This window comes from Brienomyrus brachyistius, chromosome 20 (assembly GCF_023856365.1).
Source record: "Brienomyrus brachyistius isolate T26 chromosome 20, BBRACH_0.4, whole genome shotgun sequence".
NCBI classification, from domain to species: domain Eukaryota; kingdom Metazoa; phylum Chordata; class Actinopteri; order Osteoglossiformes; family Mormyridae; genus Brienomyrus; species Brienomyrus brachyistius.
In genome coordinates this window covers 11,730,611-11,750,783 of record NC_064552.1, presented here as the reverse complement: position 1 = coordinate 11,750,783, position 20,173 = coordinate 11,730,611, and the positions used below count along the sequence as shown (strand labels likewise).

General features: G+C 42.9%; 1 protein-coding gene across 4 annotated transcripts in view; it reads left to right on the top strand.

The window, feature by feature from the left end:
* The window catches only part of LOC125716029 (muscarinic acetylcholine receptor M3-like), a 77,413-nt gene that overhangs the window by 18,434 nt on the left and 38,806 nt on the right, over window positions 1–20,173 (top strand). Inside the window, exons 2-4 of one of the 4 annotated variants that reach the window (XR_007384245.1) lie at window positions 2,688–2,790; window positions 5,150–5,222; window positions 15,736–15,852. The gene's annotated coding sequence lies outside the window, so the exon portion shown is untranslated. Of the gene's footprint in view, window positions 1–2,687; window positions 2,791–5,149; window positions 5,291–15,735; window positions 15,875–20,173 lie in introns of those variants that run through there. The other 3 variants (XR_007384244.1, XR_007384246.1, XM_048988245.1) reach the window with 3 other exon arrangements.

Here is a 20,173-nt window from a genome sequence, read left to right as displayed (position 1 = left end):
AGAAACCTGCAGTAGATAAATGGGAAACGTTTTTTTTTTCCCCACATGAGAGAAAATTCCTTCTTCAGGTTGAAAGAGAAGAACAATGTCAGTTTTTTCCTTTGTTCTGCTCTCATCTATCAGATTGAGTCAATAAATATTCAATTATCATCTGTCACGCTATGTTTTTTGTTTCCAGTAAATATATTCATATATTTACCTGTAAAGTTAAGATTTACTCTTCGTAATAACCTTGTAAAGTAAGGTTTTTTTTGTTTAGATGTTATGATGTTAGCTACTGACGCCGTTAGTAACAATTTACCGCGTGTTTATTTTGAGAAAATCAATAGCAAGGACGCCTTCTTTCTGTGTTTACTACACCAGCACGGTGTTTTCAGTTTATGTAATGTCTCACATTTAACTGCATTTAGCCATAAAGCCATAAAGCCAATGACCATGGGGGTTGAGGTAATGGTCTTTTCACTGTGGTCGCCGTTCAGATGTCAAGTGACACGACGCATTTCATTTAATGTGCATTTACGCGCCGTGCTGTGTAGTGGAATGCATTTCAGGAGAGTAACATAATGACCAGGAAAAGTGCTCTTTAAAAGGATATTTACAGATTCATAAAGCAGTACAAGTAGAGAAGCCTACGGAAGCTGAGCGGCCAGATGTTGTGGGGACCCACAAACCAGCGCTTTCTCTGGGATTTTCTTAATGTTGCAGCGTTAGATATTGGGCTGTTGCCACCGCATGCCGGGGTCACAGCGGGCCGTGAACGGGGTCATTATAGCGACACGCTCCTCTGATCGCGGAACCCGCGACCTGGGGGCCTCGCTTAGCGCTTCAGGGGGAGACCGCCTGGAGATATCAGGTGCCCTGTGCTTTCTTTCCTTTATTTCCCCTCAGGGATTCATAAATTGGTCTAAACGTAAGATAGAAGGGGGTAACGGGTGGGCTGCGGAATTTGCAAGTGCTTGACGGAGAGAAAACTCACAGGCGTAAACTTCAGCGGCATTCCGAGTGGAATGATCTTACTAAAGCAACATTGTATATATTATGTCTATGAATTTATGGAATGTTTGTATGCAAAATAATGGTTTCCCCCTGGAAATGAGCTGCAGTCTAAACTTTCTTCTAGTTTATCAGATGCTTTCATCCAGAGCACTATTTAATTTGGAAAGCAAGGTCAGCCAGTCCCTGGAACAATTGGGGTCTCACCCTTGGGCTCCACAGTGATTTGTGGCTTGCTGTGGGACTTGAACCAACAACCTTTTGGTCGCGGGGACAGTGTTCTAGCTTAATGAGCCACATACCACCCTGTTTTCTGACTTCACGTGTAAGATAACGGCAGCCTGCACACATGAATGAAGATGGGTTTCTATATAAACATTCTATCATCAAGGAGTTGCTAAATGATGAGATCAGTTCTCAAATGTAGCAACCGATAGGTTTGGTAGTTAAAAAAAAATTGAATTTTAAGGTCAACGGTTGCATTCTTTTCAGGGGTACCTCGAGAAACGGGAAGATTTGGATGTTTGGGGCTTTTTCACCATTAAGGATTAAATTTGTCCATCTGCCTTTCTGTTTTTATTTAATTTCATGTGCTTGTTTATGTCTGGTGGGAGTTGGCATACCTGTGCTCAGCACCACGCAGCCAATCATGCTGACCTGCAGCCCTGTTATTTCCAGCCGCGGCATTTAATCTCGCCCCCCCCCCCCCCCCCCCCCCCGGCATGCCATGCTTCTGATTGCGAAATCGCGGCAGGTCCCATCACAGCATGAACCGGCTCTGCCTAGATCTCGTCGGATTCGATTGTTGGTGTAGCGAGGGCTGAGCTGATTAATTACAAACACAGATTTGCGCTGTCGTAAATATGTTGCAGATGGCGAGTGTGGCACAGGAAGGAAGGTCTGGCGAAATAAAAATGTACTTTTAGAAAAAAGCTGTGATTTTATCGGCTAGTATCCGACGGCTGCGTGACTGTGCACTTAACACGTTTGATCTTATGCATGTATGATATAAAGACACCTTCCCACACCATCATCCCACGGTGTCTCTCATGCAGCAACAACATAATGAGAAGCCAATCAATTAGTAATGAAATCATTTAGACATAAATGCCATCAAACATCAAAACACCACCAGAGTAAAATACACTAATTTCTTAGTAAGTATAATCGCTTTCAATGCGTTTTACACCCTTTAGCATGAGACAGTTCATGGACTAAATGTGACGTTCAGTTAATTAAACAATATCAAGCAAATTTGCGACCTTTGTCATTTTTTTTTTTGGACTAGATGCAAACAAATGCAGCCATATTTTGAGTCACCTGTCGCTCACATCACCACTCTGAAGTCCCAGAATCTCACCGCTGTCTGTGACGTGTGACACATGGAAAAATCCCGCAAGGTCTTGAATTACCGTGGCTGTGACGCCCATAAATAGCACTGAAAAATCGCGGCTACAGCTGCTGAAAAAACAGAGGGGATTCCTCCAGGTGGCTGCCGGGGCCACGAATAGCACTTCATTAAGGTGGAGGCCGGCTCTCGGAACTTGGCGTGCGACGCTACGTTTGTTTTGGCGCTATAAGTGATTGAGTTTTTTGGAAAAAAAAAAAAAAAACAGGATGTGGGTTAGCATATTAGAATTCAACTACTGGCGATGTACAGATATTAAGTCTGAGTGTTGCCTCTTGCTTCTCAGTTCTCTGACACAATGACAACTCCAGAAGAGCGTGCCTTGGTCGACTGCTGGAATGCAGAACATCACTCCACTGAGAGGTGACTCCCAGATCTTCTCAAACCTGGTATGTTCCCCAGATTCGCTTGCGTCGGCACTATAACTGAATCATCGAGTTATTTTGCAGGCAGTCCCCGGGCTAAGAACTTGTACTTACCACTGCAACTCGGATTACCATGAAGTCTACCGTATAAAACGTTCAAGTTAAATGCACAGGTTTGTAATAACGAATGCAGACACTACTTTGTGATGCTCATGAACACATTGCGCGGCTTCAGCAGTTTGACAGCTGGAGCTACAGTATGATACATAGTTACTTTTATTATTTCTGCATTATTATTATTATTATTATTATTATTATATACCACATTATCATCTTTCTGATTTACCTATAAACTCGACTTGAATACAGACTTAGGGAATGGATCTCGTTCATAGCCTGGTGACTGCCTGCATGTTACATTTAAGGTTGTAGATAAACGGGAACAGCGAAGGATTTACATTTTGCAATTACATTGCACACAAATAGCGTATGTTTAGGTATATGAACACTGGAGTGACTGGGACAGTTTGTTGGATTGGTAGATTAGGACACAGAAGTTAGTCTCAACGTATTTCAACATTGTTTTCATTGTTTCACATAAATTTTTACTTACCATTATTTACCATACCATAGCATTAATAGCAGAGCTGATTGGCAGTTCATTTATAACGACACTACTTTGCTGGCACTTGGTCTGAATTTAAATTGTTCCTTTCGCATCCCTACGGCATAAACAAACAACAACTCTTCCGTTTTCGGTACTAGTATAGTGGTCAAGGTTGTCCACCTACCCTCTGGTCAAAGACTTATCTGCATAATGAATATTAGTGATGCTTGCTGATATTCCCAGAGGTTATTAAAACACTTAGTGATAATAATGACTGGCGATTCCCATTGTGCTCCAGCGATGCTGTTAAATGGAGCCACGGTCCCCTTGGTTACATAACCATAGTCACACTATGGCCTGCACTGCAACTTCTCATTTCATGTGTTGCTTTCATAAGAGGGAGCCTGCGGTTTCCATTTCCCTGCCTTTAAATGGTTAAAAGCTCCGTAATTAGACACTGAATTGATGTGGGGATGAACCCGTTCCTATTGTTAATAAAAGTGCAATGCTGTGCCGCGGTTACCCTCCTTCGGAGTCGCTGTTAAAAAGGGGAAATGCTTTCTGTCTTTCCTGCACATTTATTACGAGGGAGATTCGTTTTCATTAAAAAAAAAAAAAATACATTTGAAAATATACACTGGTTGAATGAGCGCGCATATAAATGACTAAACAAATGGCTTCGGTAAAGATATTTCACGGAGCGCCTTGACATGATCACTTTCCATTATAGAGCTGCCATTTATGTGAAGGTATTACAAATTACACGTTGAGCTGGCTGACCTTTGGATCTGAAGTGAGACAAAAATCAATGCGACAGTGGGCCGCCTGTGAAGGCCGCTCTTCGTTGCTATGTGTGCGTCGCTCGCTAAATTGGCAGAATACAGGTTCCATGTCAGGCATGCGGGGTGGGTGGGGGTGGGGGGGGAGGGGCTGCCCTATTTGCCTGAACGAATGAAAGAGCTGATGCGGCCAACAGGTTAGCCAATCCTGTGGTACGCGTGGCTCTCCATACCGGCTCAGTGTAAGGTGGTGGCGCTCTTGGGATGAGACGTAAAGCCGACGTCCCGACTCTCTGAGATCCCTGGGTGGGGGGTGTTCCCCGATATCCGGGCTAAAAGTACCCACTGTGGCCATTTCGAATCTAGCCTCTTGAACATCCCTTATATCTAACTGGTGAATTCTCTCCTGCCCACCACCACCACCACCACCACCACCACCACCACCTTAGCTACTGTGTGCTGCCGTCGCATCATCCAGGTGGGGGCTACACAGTGGTGGTGTTCAAGTGGCTCCTCATTGGTTTTGTAAAGTGCTTTGGGTGTCTTTAAAAGCCCTGTGTAAATGTAACATTAATTCAGCTGATACTCGTGCTGCCTTTAAAAAAAAATAGACATTTACAGCTGATTTGACCATTTGCATGTAATGTGGGGAGCCTTCAGCTTAAAGTGGACATATGTATTTCTTTGTACCTCAAATGAACATATTTAGTTGCGCTTATTGAGGGCTACTCAGTCTGACTGTTTCAAGGCATGTTAGGGACTCAGTCCTGTAAATATTTCTACTCTTTGGTGAGGAACATTCTGAAATTTTTGCACAGGCAAGACCTTTGATGTTACGAATTCAGGGGAGAGATTAATAGTAAAGATTAGGGGCCAGTGTCTCCGAAACTCCGAAGGCGTTTTGCTTTGTGAGGAACAAAGAGGCGTGATACTTTCAATTTATTGCCTCAGAGTTTCTAAAACTCGCATTGCTGTCACCGTCGTCGACTTCTCCCAGATACCGCAATCCCCAGGAATGTGCTTGGAATGTGCCGCGCTTCTGCAGAGCATCACAGAGAACGTCGAGAAATGTACGTACTGAGCGTCTCTCTTCTCTGTCATCTCCCCTCTCTCCGTGGTTTTCTCTCATTCTCTGTGTTTAAGATAAATGATGAAAAAAAAAATTGAAGAAAAATAATCCCAGACATAAAATCTCTTGCTCCTCTCCAGGGCTGCAGCTGTAAATGAGCCCCCCCCCCCCGGTTATGGAGTCTATCGTTAATGTTGCCTGTACAAGAAACTGAGATTGATGTGTCGCTTGACTGCCCTAGTAAATTTCGCACTGTACCCAATCTGTCTATATTTCCTGGAGGTACATTAAAAATTGAGTCTTGTGTTGGGAAATTATGGGATCGAGGGTGTGTGTAGTGCCGGGGTGCGTGTCTGTCTTCTAAAAGCTGTACAATTATGTGATGCTCTACCATAACAGGCAACATGTAAATTACACCATAAACATGCATGTTTTAATAGTCAAACACCATTCACAATTTAATACCTGTAAATTATTGTTTAAATCCATATAATTTAAATCTAGTCCCATGAACAGAGGCAATTCAGTTGTGTGATAAGTAATATAGTTTGAATTTTGCATTCAGAGAAGTATAGGGCAGTGTTTCCCAGTCACGGACAGTCCACATTTTTGCTACCCAGAGCTGGGAGGAAGCAAAAACATGGACTGTCTATGGGTCCACAAGGTCCGGATTGGGAAACAATGGTGTAGAGAATCATTGTGTGACATCCTCAGATTTTCTGGATGCTTTGGGAGCTTGTGTAGCCCTCATTTAAAACGACCACCATATCAGACATCAGTAGGTACATATAAGGGTAATGTAGTCATAAGCATCCAATAAACCTCCCTTTGACTGTTTTAACACGCTTTATCCCCACTGTTAGCATGCTATGAATACCCTGAATGGAGTTCAAAACACTCTTACCTTTAATCGCATGGCGCTGTAGTTTGCATTCCATTGGAACTCCACAAAGGTGGAAATTGCCCAAAAGTGGAAGAAAAAAAATTAGCATTTTAATGAGCTTCAGCTCACCAGAACGGAATAACGTTCTAGACTGCTACATCAAACACGTTTCACTTATCTCCTGCTTTCCACACTGCTCCTAATTAGACCAAATATAATGAATAGCCAACAAGCGTTGGGTATAATGTACAATGCGCTTGGATGTTAGTGACTCAGCTTGTAGATTCGCTCCAAGAAATGAATTTGACTCCAGTGCCATAAAGAAAAATGTTTTCTTTAATCAAGGCTACTTTCATTTTAAACTATATATCAACTCAATTTCTCTGGGCTGTGATTTGTTACGTTTTTTTTTTTCTTTCGGTTATTTTCCATGCCTATCCACCCGTACGATCACATGCTTTTACCGGTATTCCCTTCTCCGTCAATAGAAGGGTATTTTACATCTGACGAGAGTGATGTAATTCTATTCTGGCAGGTATATGACAGCAGTTTGCCACAAGGAGCCAGTAGAAAAATAAATGTCAAAAACAAAATGGAAACCCAAATGGGGTCAAGGTCCCTTTAAGAGTTTCACATTGAAAGGCCCCAGACCTAAAACGTCCAAAATCTGAAGGAATCAGAGCTTAGTTAGAGGCAGACCAGCAGTCCTGGTTGAGATGCAGCCATCCCTGCTTCTTCAGGTCTTCCCCAACATCCGCCCTCCTCCTCAGCGCCGCCCGCATAAACGTCATTTCTAGGCTATGGATCCAACTAGGAGCAGCTGGATTCCATTCATGGGCTTACATGTAAGCTCTGATGCGAAAAATATTTGTACCCAAACCCAGCATGGCGCTATTGTTCTCCTTTAGTCTCATTTACTGCAGTATGAAGTGGAAACTGAAGGGAAAACAGCCATTTGTTGACTATAATGGAGGTTAGTTACAGGGCTCGGCAGCGGACATGAGGGAAGGCATTCTTGGCTAGTAGGCTGGGATTATGCCCTTATCTGGCATACTATGAACACTGAGCATTGCGACAGCCCCATAGCTGGACATGTGTGCCTCGTTAGCAGAAGGCTGATTCCACGCGTCGTTGCCTTTTGAGACTTATTTCCCGAAGAAGATTTCGATGCCTGATTTAATATGCTTCAGAGACGGAAAATACGACACAAGGATGCAACAGGGTGCCGAAAACTGGCCAGATGTTATGGGTCACGGGATAAGGTACACGGTGTTCCGAATCCCAGAGAAGGGCCTTATCGTAGGAGTACAGTCATTCTCTGTGTACTTCAGTCTCTCTGCCTCTTTCAGATTCTCGCACAGATTCCACTGACTAAGACTTTTCTTTTCTCACCATGGTCCGCCTCCGTTCTGAATTTTAAATTTGCTTGAAGACACTGTAATTTTCCTTGTCATGATTTGTCCACGCAGCGCTTCGGGAGCGCGGCCGTCCAGTGTGGCCCCCATATTAACATCTTTCTCGCGTCCTCCCAGAACGATGTCATTTCTCTGGCTCATTTCTAGCACGTTCCATTTCTGCGTGTCTGTCAGGCATGCGGTGCAATTACTGCGTGTGTTTTCACTCAGAAATGACACGGTTCTCCAGTTAGCATCTTAAAAACTGCTGTAAACTTGTAGACCCGGTGGCAAAAGTTTGTGTTCCCTGTAGTGGACTTACATCTTGTTCAGATGGATGGATGGATGGATGGATGGATGGATGGATGGAAATCCAACTTGCACAAACATGTTGTCTTCATGCGTGTCCTTTTTTAATTCCCTTTACAATAGTGATAAAATGGCTAGCTATTAAAATTAGATTGTCATCGTATTGCATTAAAGAACTGTCCTGTACCGAAATCTGCTAAGAAAACATTTCCCATCATGGAGTATATATCTTTTTTTTTTTTTATCTGTTATTCACCGCTCTGGAGCAACTGGCCAATGAAGATTAGTTGATCCGAAGCCAAATGGATTTCGGAATATTCCCAAATAACTTGGTTCTGCTCCAAAATGCAGTGATGCATTATGCTGTCTTTCTTTTTCAGGCTGCGGGAGAAAAAATATATATATTAAAGATATGTATCAAATGCATGAACAACTTCGCAGAAAGCATTCACGGCATTCAGGAAAGGAGCGGAAATGAGATTATCGCTGTTTATACCTCAAAATATCGTCTGACAGTTTGTGACCATGCCCTGCCAGTGCGCCCGATCGTCCCAGCTTTGGCTCGACTTAGGGACCTTGCGGATGAAGACAGTGTCATACTGGTTGCAGGCCAGCATAAATTAAGGACCTGTTCGATGTTAAGGTTTGGCCTATCAGCAGAAACTATTTTAAACTTCGTCCATTCATTTCGCTCTAGCTCTCCACTGGTATTCATGCTCTTTCCTTGACCACCTGCCCAGGCAGGGGGAGATTTATGGAGCTGCGTGGTGCTTTTTCTGTGTCTCGGTGGAGTCTCCCAGACCGGCGCTGTGGGGATTGAAGTGCGGCCGGCACCTGCGGGATTGTCCTGTGGCCCTGAGCACGTCACGGCACACACTGATCTCTGGGGGCTTAGCGACGCCCTCTTGGGCCTTCAGAGGATCTCCAGTGGATCTTGCATCTATTATTAACAATGTGGCACATTGAAGCTCTGGAAAGGCGTTTCATGAGCTTTGGAGAAACGCCAGTGAGACACATGCACGCTCATATGGAGACACATGCACGCTCGTATGGAGACGCATGCACGCTCGTATGGAGACACACGGGGTCACACGCACGCACACACACGTGCATACGTACATATGTAAACACATGCAGGCATGTACACGCATGTACGTATGTATCTAGATACACAAATGTGTATGTATGTAGGGACACACACACACAGTCATGTAATCATTCATTTCTATGGAAAAAATGCTAATACTTACTATGACAACCCTAACCCCCACCCAGCCCTAATCATAACCATACAGGAGTTTTTGCATTTTTATTTTTTTTTCATTGCAGTCACAGATTTTTATTAAATTGAGTTTCCCTTATTGGGGACCAAGAAACTGGTAAAAAAAAAAAAAGGTAAAGCGGGTATTCATCATGTTGTGGGGACATTTGGTCCCCACAAGGTAAGGTATACCAGGAACCACACACACAGACACACACACAAAGGGACATGAAGAGAAGGTGTATATCAGCTTAATCTGCTATCCTGTCATTCAGCGCTCTTTGTTAGAGGTCAGGACCGTTTATTGTGCGTGCGGAGGTGCTTCGGAAAAGCCCTGCCGTGAGTGAAATGTCCCGGCTCTTGGACTGAAGGGACACTTTCAATCTTCCTCTCGCAGTTTCTTCTCAAGGAGACTAAGCAAGGACTCGAGCTGGAGGGCGGAAGAATTTGTTTTGGTAACATCACTATTGATCTATTAAGTGCATTTTTTTCCCCCCGTTTTCTAAAATGGAAAATCAGGTTTCTTTCCCTCTTTCTAAAAGGTGAAAGTTATTACTGCTTCTGCACCCCCCCTCCCTTCTGGTGAAATATTAACGCAGCCTTTATTTGCAGTATCTCAATTGAAGGAACCATTCCAGGAAAAAAATCTGAAGACCGAATTGATGATTCTGGCTTTAATTAGTATAGCCTGTATTAGTGATCACACCAAATCTTTACAGGCTATGCTAATCTATGCCAGAATCAGCAATGCAAGTGGACCAGCCGGCCTTCGACATTGTGTTTTTTTTTATCATTATTTTCCAATTTACTTACTTCATTTACAGTACGACTGCACTGTGTGATGTACTGATGGTGTATAGACATTGGTTATCAAATTATTTGTGTAATTAATAGAAATTAATCTGTACATTAAGTTGAAGTATATTTGAAAATATATATATCATAATGTGCTATGGAAAAGTAAAATATGTGATTTTTTTTCAATAATTATGTGACAATCATATTTTATGATCATTTTGAAGGTCAGTTCTACATTTGTATCCCCGCAACTGTTTTTGGTTAAAGGACAGAGATTTGTCAAAGGATACAATATTTTGTTCTTTCTAGTTCGTAGATGAGCACAGATATGTATTTTCAGCGCAGATTAACAAATGGTCTTTGAATGTGGAACTCAAAGTTTTCTAGGACTCTAGGCCATAAAATCTTAACTGAAATGTGTGACGATGTATGACAAATTTAGCCTTTATATTAAACTGGTAATCATTCCAATTGATGTAAACAGTCTTATCTTCCACAGCCAACGGCAATAATGACTCACAATTATTATGAATTATGTAAATATGCTTGTCCAGTTTTTCATCCTACCGAAAATCAGACATTTTGCCTTTTGTAGTTTTTAATATTTTATCCATCCATCCATCCACTTATATTAACCATTTTTCCCCGTGAGTCAAAATTCTATAAAATTTGCTAAATGGCCTTTTTTATTTCAGCTCCCCTGTTGGTTTTTAAATTTCCTTTCAAATGACACTTCATAGATGGATAAGGTTTTGCGATTTTTAAAAAAAAATTTTAGCACCTGTTCACTGTTAGTTTCAGGCTCACTGTCTGAAAAATCAACGCCCTCTTGGGTGCCACACATTTCAGTTCTTAAAGTCCAGCTTTAAACGACTAGTCAAAAAACGTCCGTTATCTCATGAGTATGTCTCAATAAGCACCCAACAGTGAACTTTGTAAGAGGTAAACTAAGTCTCTTCATGTAATGACTTGAGTGCAGTGGGATCATAATTATAATGAGTGGAACCCAGTTGCACTTTATCACTTCCAGTAGTGCTCTATTAGTAAAGAGTGGGACCTGGTAAACCTGTACAGTGACTGTATTCAGCAAGCAGTTTATGCAGAGAGACTGGCATTCTCCAGTGGCACATAAAGGAGGGGTAAATGTCAGGTGTGCCTGGAGGGGTCTGGCGTGAAAGGTGCAAGAATGTTAATGTGCATCCCAGGGCGGTGGCAAGGGGGAGGGGGGCGATGCTGTCAGCTGCAGCTGTTTGGAAATGAATGGGGAAGAAAACCCCTCCCTCTCTGTCTCCTAAACGGCAGTGATGCTCCCTGTGTTTCCAGTAGCGACATCAGTGATTCTCAGCGGCCTCTCGTCGCCACGGTGATTTAAAACTCTCATTTACTGACACCTTATATATATCCAGGCGAGCTCATTATGAACCTGATATCATTATTCTAAAACCGGACTGTAATTCTCGCCGCAACATATTAATTAGGACGAGTGAGGAAAATATAGTTTTTGAAATCAGCCATTACAAAAAAAAAATACACTTTAAAGTCGAATGTGTTGATGCGTATTCTGACCATCGGCTGCTTCAAGGGAAATTTGAATAATGTTGCCATGCAGAGTGAGGTAAGACTTCACCTCGGTAACCTGACAGCAGCTGGACACGGTGTCCTCCACGTTTGCGGCCTCCTTCGCTGCCGTACCTTGGAAGGCAGTCGACGATCGTGATGATGGCCGACGATCGTGATGGTGGTTGCTGCATCTGTTGCAGGCCATCGTGGTCATTGCACTTCAGGAAGGTTATATGGTTCAATAGGACTTTTGAAAGTATTTACAGACCCAGACAGGTTGTGTGCCACTAGACAATTCTCCACATCAGGGTTAGAACCTCTCATTTTAGAACTTTATGATTAATGTCCAAGGTGCTATGACGGAAGTCTGCAACAGTCTAAATATCTGGCAGGAAACAACGTTTATTGTCAGGGCAGCGTGGCGGCTGTCTGGGTATGACCACGGCCTCTTACCATAGGTCTGAATCTCTGTTCTCTCACCGTTCAGATGGATATCTTCCGGCAGTCCAAAGACATGTGCTTTAGGGGAATCAGTTACTCAAAACTGACGCTGCAAGGTTTTCACGGTTCGGTTGGTGTTTCAGTTCGCAGGTCACGGTTCGGTGAATTTCGGTTCAGATTTTGTCCAGAGCAAATGTACATGCAGCAGATTTTAAGTTTTGCAGGTGGATCTTTCAGACGGTCCATCGTGCTCACTTTCATATGCAGTGACTGATTGGCTGACCGGGGCGTGTCTAAGCAATGATGTGAGCGATTACTTGAGAGACGAGACCACAGTCCTGTCTGTCTTTTATGTATGACTTTATTGTTTTGACATTTGAATAATGTTTTGACTTATAGCACGAGAGATTACATCAATCTGTGACTCCAATGGGAAATTCTAAAGTCCCTATAGGTAGTTACATGTTTTCAATATAATTGATTTGTCAAAAATCGGTGTTCGGTTTTCTCGGTGAACCGTTTCACCCCAACTCTAAATAGTCCCTATTCTGTGCCCTGCGATAGACAGCCATCCCATTCAGGGTCTCTTCCGCTTTGCGTTTCCCAGTAAAGACACCAAATTTGTGGTGACTCTACTATGGAATCATGAATTAATAAATCCAAATAAAATCTTGCATATATATTTTTTTATGTTTTATGCTACTGATTCCATTAGAATACATTAGAAACTAAAACAAACGTCATGATGGAACTGCATGATTTCACTGGAAAATATAGATTTTTGAGGTATAGCAGAAATGACAGATTTTCTGCTTTAAAGAAAATCCATTATTGTTGGATAGCCGTTGGCCTTCTGTGTCTCTTTAACCATTAAAAAAATAAACGGTGTTCCCTCGAATCCAAGCAAATTGGATAATTACATATCATTAAGTAGCATTAAGATGTTCGACTGAGTCTTCTACAGGCATTTTACATTAGTAAAAGTAAATGACCTTCTTATTAGACATGCTACTTTGATTAGGCTCGATCCTGTTTAACCTTCCTGATTTGTTCACCAGGCCTGTTTTTTCGCCGAAACACCGCATCTGTTTTTTGTCCCTGGTGCCACAGAAGATGTTAAGAGCGTGAATGTCAGTGTGTATATCGAATATCCTGTCTAATACCATAGCTAAAAATGGGCCTTTGGAGAGATTTAAATCCCAGCATGAAAGAATAGGACGTCTAAATCTGTGGGCTTCTGCTGTGTTTGGGGGACTCAGGAGGAGGAAAGTGCATAAGCCCTCCACAGGCGTCACCTCTTCTCAGTGCCCCTTGGTGTTGATGTGTCCATTTAGCCGCACGTAGAATTTCACTTTCTGCGGTAGCAGCTAATGGGACGATCATCAAGTTGCATTTTGTGACTAGATGGTGACAGATTTACATTTTGGGAGAATCTGTTGTGCCCTTCGGTGAGGAACTTGACAAGGATTTCTTGGATTAAAATCCGTCAGTAAAAACTGATACGATTTGAGTTAAACTCTACATATAAGTTGGATAAAATGGTATTTCATCAGGATGTCTAATGGTGCTTTTCCGCTGCCACCAGGAACATACCATACAGTGAAACGTGCCCATGATGACACGGCCCTACTTACTATCAGGGTCGAAAGTGTGACCAAACTGAGCTGGTTACGTCACCACCACCTGATTGGCCAAAATACAGGGAGGAAAAAAAACGGCATATTCTGTACATTATTCAATATTTGCGGTATCGCACATCACAGTATATCAATGCATTCCTTATAACTCGGAACATGAAAATGTCCAACTTCCTACTTAAAGAAGTACCGTAGAATGGCTGAATGGAATGGATTCGTAATGCAAATTTACACAAGCTTATGCTAATTCTCCTAGCGTTTGATGCTTAAATATCCATTCTCACAGACGTACTGGCGAAAATTAGCACACAGCATAAAACAATAGAAAAAAAGGCCGCACTGTAACTAGTCTCTCTTTGCGGTACGGCTCAGGTATGGGTCGGTTCCTGTATGCCAGGGGAAGGACGCCATAACGGTTCCCATTACATGGGAACAAACACTGGAGCTGGGTCAGTGCGAAAGATGTGTTGGGACTGGACTGGATTCCTGGGGCTCTCTGACGAATTAGCCCGGCCTCACGATGCGAAGCACCTTCCCTCAGGATATCCTCAGCCTGGCTGTTTCCCGAAAGGGTCATTTCCGAGTGTCCCGGCACCGTCTTTTCATGCGATTATGTTGGCATCGCCAAATATGGTGGTTTATTAATTTCCTACCACAATGGTCTTGCCTGGTGTCCATTACATTGATTTGTGCTGCAGCCAGAAGTAAAACAAATAAGCGGAAACACGCCACGCATATTTCATCCGGACATATTTTTATGACGGCACATGTTGAGATTTGTTATGCTTCCCCCCCCCACCAACGTTCGGAGACCTTATTAAAAACAGGCAGTAATTCAGACACTCCTGCTCAATTGAACATTTCAGTGTCCTCGTGCCAGGTGTGGGCTTTCCGCAGTCATCAATTTTAAAATGGACGCCTGGCAACATCCTCACGATAATGTTAATCCTGTACTGACTGTCCTCTGCACACTTTGGCAAGGGTGTGACAAAGGCAGGCTGGAGGGGGGGGGGAATTGACGTGCGAATGACACCCAGTTGACAACTTTTAACGGTGATTGAATCACTGCAGGCTGGTGAAGAGTTGAGTGCAACAAGGTAATTCCAGCAGAGCGAACCAAAATGATTTTAATGAGGGCTTGCATTACACTTTCTCTTCCTCCTTCACCAGCCTCAGATCTGGCAATTCACTGTATCGAGGCCATCTCTGTTATGCCTCTTTCTTGCCGCCCAAGATTATCCGAACCCTAAACATTTACCACGTGAAAACAGTGAAGTAGCAATTTTACGTGGGTTGGGTGCAAATTCGCCTGTTTCTGGTTCTTCTTGCAGCATGTTTTTTTTCCCCCATTTGTGCACCTTGAGGGCACAAGAATAATGGAAACATTTCTTTTCCCTGGAGTTCGGCGAGATTTTCTGAGGGCGCAGACTTTGTTACCTTATGTTAGAAGGCAGGAGTCCTGTTTCAAATGGAAGCAAAGTTGTGCTGAGCATTTTAGGGCATGTGTCCCGATTTTGATACAGTCAGTCCCTTGTGATAAAAAGCACTGTAGGTAGGCATTACTATTGTGCTCCCATTGTAGGCTCGGATGTTGCTAGTCAAATGCGAATGTGGAGAATTTATTTCTCAACCAGTTAATTTCTCAACCATTTTGCCACGCTGGGAACAGGGACAGATTATGGGTTGTGTGGGCCCCTGGGCAAAACGTTCGCGAGGGCCCCCCCCCCACCACCAGCACCACCACCACCACAACCACCACAATTCAAGGGCCCTTGGCAGCCAAACGCCCTCCCTATAGGGTCAGAGGCCCTTGTAGGCAGAGGATCAAAGAATGTAGGCCCTCTAAAATAGACAAACGAAAATACATTGTTGATAAGCGTTGCAAATTGTTTTGGGCTAGGGGCCCCACAGGCCCCCTGCACCCCAAGGGCCCCTGGGCAGCGGCCCCGCTGGCCCAGTCCGTAATCTGTCCCTGGCTGGGAAAGACCATACTCGCAGTCCTGTCCACGGCAATTATTTTTTGTGTGTGTGTGTGTGTTACACCAAATATGGTTTGGTTACGAGGTTTACTTTCCAAAGGTTTTCAAACATTCTAATACCACATAACTTGGACAAACGAGAGGAGACTACTGATGAATCACTGGCAGATGCCTTGCCTGTAAGACCCAGCCTTTTTAAGGACGTATTACGCGCTAAATACTATTTTAACTATATATTTGTATCTCCTCCAGCCTGAAAGCTGAAGCTTATGCAAACGAGTTGCTCAGCGCATGCAGAATCTGAAGAGAAAAGACACGTATGGAGGATGAAACGTGACTTAAATAGATGTCCTGTAGTCCTATGTATAAAAAAACCAACATAAATGAATAAATTCATGGCATAAATAAATATTTGTTTGTTTGTATTTTTCCGTACATTTTTTTTTTAGCTTTATAAGCTGCTTTTCTATTGCGGAGGATCAGGAATTCAGAAAGTAGAACCACGCCCTTAATCCAATGCACTGTGTCTTATTCTACAACAATGTTGCTCTCTTACACAATCATTCCACAGTTGTATGATGAAGCACCTGTTGGCATCCCTGAGAGACAGGGCTCAAAAAGCCACAGTCGTTTGCTTAACAACCTGACTCATGCTGATACACACAGACAGCACTCACCATACAGCGGGCTGCCGCGCGTCAGAGGGTGCTTTGGAGCCGAAGGGTGCATAATATAACATTTCAATCCAAAGAGTATAGATTTGATTCCAATCTATTGATGCTATATGTGGTCCTCTAGGTTAGGGCTCTTCAGATCCGGACCTTGATTTCAAATTCCAGGCCGTGTTTTCAGTTCCCCCAGGTAGTTAGTTTAATAATTACTGATTCTGATTGGCTACAGAGGCTTCACACCCGGCTCACAGGAAAAGGAAGGCTGGGAAATCGGCAGCGCTCAGACCTTGAAGACCGTGATTTAAACATCCCTGCTCTAGATTAATTAAGACCTAAAGGGTGCATTGGGGAAATTAGGAAGAAAAAACATGCACTGAAAATGCATTCTGCCAATGGACACTTTGCTGGACAATGCCAGGCTGCTTGTCTACAGACACAGCACCGCAGCCATAGTTTGACCTTTCTGCACCTGTAGAAGCAGCCCCACTTTCAGTGTGAGAATGATTTTGTGTTTAATACGTTTTATGCGTGGCTAGGGAAGCTACAGTATAGTTAGCCGCGGTCGCTAATACTTTTGAAAAGCTAGAGAGAAGCCTGAGTAGGCCTTGGTTCATACATTATGTCGTCTCTAGAAGGAAACACTTCCTTTGGATCCAGGGCCTAGTTGTCATTGGTCATCTTCCCATCTGGTCTAACAGGGTGATCAAATAGGGGCCCCCTAGTGGCCACTGGGCTCTAAGCAGCCACTTAATTCACATACGCCTTAGGGCAGCGACGCTTGGATCTTCTTCATGTCCGACTTGCAGTTCCAACCGTGTGTGTGAGTAGCGAGCTCTGTCTTCCTAAATGTCCTCCTTGGGTTGTACGGATTTTACTGTGGATGGAAGCCAGCAGATGTATCGAGCTCTTAAATGTTAAAAAACGTTGAATCGCAGTTAGAGCTGCCACTGGCTCATCATAATCACCAGGTTCTGTTGCAGTTTTGACATGTTTACGTTTTTTAAGGGAACATGGATTGCAGTTACTTTTGAAGAACTTGTCCAGGTCAATCTGGTCGAGCAGAATTTGGTGCATATTTATGTTCTTTAACCAGCTAGACTTGTACTTGTGTGTTGGTTATTCTGGATGGTGTATCGGAACTTTTTATTTGATAAATGAAAATAAGGGAACGTTTAGTATTTGTTTTCCAATTTACGGAAATTGTAACTTTTGTAATTATATCGGACACAGCATCTGTTCAGTCTGGAAGATACCAGGAATTCTCAGGAATCATATTTGTTCAATGCTGATTTCTACCATCTAAAAATATTTTCTGTGAAAAATTTTTTTTTTTCAAAGAAAGGCATTGAGGCAATGTATTCTGAGGTTTGCCCTGAGAAGCCCCATATGGGTACAGATTATCTTCTTTGAGGGGTCTGTGTTCTCTCATTTTATTTAAAACCTAAATTATTGTGAATATTTGCTTGTAGCACAGTACATTCTCCACTGCCACTACTCATTCTCTACATATTTGTGCCACATCTGTCATGTTAGTATAGATTAAGTATTTAATATGGTTTTTGGGGGGTGGAGAAGTTTAGTTATTCCTCTGGGCAAGAGTTTTCTATTGTTACAATTGTTGCGAAAAAATATTGTGCCTGATGGTTAGCTTTCATTGCGCGTATTAATGGCTTTTTGGGTCTCCATCATGAATGATACTCGTTTTCAATAACCCAGCCACAGAGGGAAGGCTACGGAGATGATAAGAGAATGTACTGGGGTTGGCTAATGCCTAACTGATAACGTTTTATTATTTGGCCGTCGAACTGGAAAATCGGAATCGACCCAACAGCCATTGTAATATCTTTTAAGAGAAAGTACACAAGCTGATCTTTCAACCTTCACGGGATCTTATTGAAAGTGCTCTTTGGTATTTGCGTTGCGAATAATGCCGCTTTCGTATCGGCTGACTCCCTCAGATCGAGAGCCTAAGTCAAATAACCTGTCTCCAGTGAAGTTCACGACGGCGGGTTTGCCCGGCGGCAGGTGAAGAGTCCCTCTGAAATTAAGTCACTGTTTTAGTCAGGGCTGCCATCTTTCACATCCCGACTTTGCCAGGCTGTTGATGTTACATCACTGGATCGGAGCCAGTGGTATGAGATGGAGGTCTGTAACATTAAGGGAGTGACATGCAAGACTTGCACCAAAAATAAGGGGTAACACACCATTATAAACGGTGCAAAGGTCGTCCCCTCGTAGCGCACCTCCCCTCTCCATCTAGCTAGTCTTTGTGTTCCAGTGGTACGTTATGGCACCAGTGAAACAGACATGAACCAGCACTGTTCTGTACGGTGGCCCATATTTGTTAAGTGGGATCCTTAGTGCATCTAGTTTAACTACTTTTACAGTGCAGCGTTTGTGTTTTCTTATATACAGCTCTTGAAAAAATGAAGTGGCCGCTCCATGTTTTTTTAAGAATCTGTGTTGTTAAATCTTGGATAAATCCTGGTTCTGCTGGCAGAAGGTTATACTGAGTGACGGGCTGCTTCCTGGCTCAAAATTTCCGAAGTAGTAGTAGACAGGAACGACGTGAAGCGGGAGACACTGGCAGTGACCACAAACCAGCCAGGTAAAGGGCGGAAGATGCTTTCTAATGCCAGAGATGACTGTCAACTTTCCCAATAGTGCCTCGTGAATTGGAGGATGACATGAAGTGACCTTCGAAAAGAATGGGAGCCATTAAGTGCTGTGAAGTGCATTGCTAGGACAATTCGTAACAGGCTCCTAGAGGCAGGACTGAAGACCCATAAAGCGATGAAGAAGCTCTTCATCAGTGAGATGCAGGGAAGAACCAGGATGGAGTTTGCAAAAAAAATGTATATTTTACACAGAACTCCATCCATAAATTGAGAAATAAGTGAAACTAAAAATGCTGTGATCTCTTAATTTCTTCCAGAGCTTATATATCTGAGGTGTACTGACTGCTTATATGCTGGCAGAAGCCACTCCCCTATAGTGTACCTCCATTTTTATTGGTTCAGCACCAGCTCACTAAGATGGTTGAGCAGAAGATTCAAACCCGATTGAAGTTCATTGTGCCAAGTTGTTATGACAACCAAAAATCCTCATGAACCTCCCGAAACACATCCTAAATTAACAACAACAAAAAGGTGGTATGCAGTGTCTATTAGAGACAAATCAGAGGTGAGAAAGGCACCTCACCGTTAAAAGGCCCATTTCCATAATCTACTCCTGCTAAGTGTGAATGAACTATGTTTTTCCCACTGAGGCTGAGACAGTGTTGAGTTCAGGCATTTTCACATCGCAGGAACCTTCTTCTGGAACCAGAGGCATTTGACGTATTCACACTGCGCGAACTCGGCCCAGTTGTAGTTTGAGTCCTTTTTTTAATATCTACTCTAGACTCGGAACTTCCACAAACTACTAGGGAGGCGTTTACAGTGATGGCGTGATGAATTGGTTTGATCACAAGCACCGGCGCTAACCTGCTTTTTAATTAGCGGAGCAAAAATTGAGCAGATGGAATTGTTTTTATACTTCAGTTAATTTAATGAATATATATTTTTTTTGCTTGCATCTCCATATTTCTATATCAGAAAATTTGATCGATAACCAATATACTTTTGCCCAATATCACCAGTGCTGGTGGTGAAACTGGCCAGTACTAATTAGCAGAATTCGTTGCCCTATTTTTTTACTTTGTGAAACAAAAAAAAATCAATCTCCCATCCAGATTTAATAATGAACAACCAAAAACATGTTGCAGTTTGTATGAATAAAATGTGTCCCACTTTGGTCACAATCACTCCCTCCCCCCCAATAACTAACAAACAGCTAACAAATAATTTAACAAAATAAGTTGTTCATTCTCCATTGTTTTGGGGTGGTGATGTAGTTTCGAATTGTGTGTGAAGTTTAACCTATGAGCTTTTTGTGTCTCCATTGCTGATTTAACATAAAGGTCCAAGTTATATTGTACGGTGTGAAAGTGACACACGGAAGTGGCAGCCCCGAGACCC